Source organism: Brassica oleracea, chromosome C6 (genome assembly GCF_000695525.1).
Source record: "Brassica oleracea var. oleracea cultivar TO1000 chromosome C6, BOL, whole genome shotgun sequence".
Lineage (NCBI taxonomy): Eukaryota > Viridiplantae > Streptophyta > Magnoliopsida > Brassicales > Brassicaceae > Brassica > Brassica oleracea.
The window spans coordinates 30,572,965-30,573,712 of NC_027753.1; positions in this window are offsets into that span (position 1 = coordinate 30,572,965).

A 748-nucleotide genomic window follows, 5' to 3' on the forward strand; every position below is an offset into this window, starting at 1 on the left:
AGACAATCTGAAGTTTCTTAATCCATAAGATCGTCATTCTCATGATTGAAGTCGTTTTCATCATCTTGGTAAGTCATATGGGCTTCAGGATTCTTCCTTTTCCAGCTCTCTTGATAGAGGTCAACTAGATGCTTGGGAGTCCTACAAGTCTTAGCCCAATGATTGCTCATTCCACATCTATGGCACACGTATTTCTCTGATTTAGTCGAGTGTTGGGGTTTGAAAGAAGATCCACGGCCACGACCATGGCCTCGTCCAAATGAGCCACGGTCCCGTCCATGGTCTCGACCATTTCCTCGCCTGCGGCCAAAGGATCTTCGACTGCGGCCATGTCCGTTCGATTTGTCTTGACCACGGCCATTCTGGCCGTTTCCTTGGACGTGGTTGGACTCTTTATTGTCCGTTGTAGCGTGTGCATCAGGTAGTGGAGCTGATCCAAGTGGTCTCATCTGACTGTTTCTCATTAGTAATTCATTGTTCTGCTCAGCGAGCAAGAGACAAGAAATAAGATTAGCATAGGTTTTGAAACCTTTCTCTCGGTACTGTTGTTGTAACAGCACATTGCTTGCATGGAAAGTGGAAAATGTTTTCTCAAGCATATCCTGTTCCGTAATACTTTCACCACACAGTTTCATTTTAGAAACAATCTTGAACAGTGCAGAGTTATATTCATCCACTGACTTATAGTCTTGGATCCTCATATTCGTCCAATCAAACCAAGCTTTTGGTAAGATCACCGTTCTCTGGT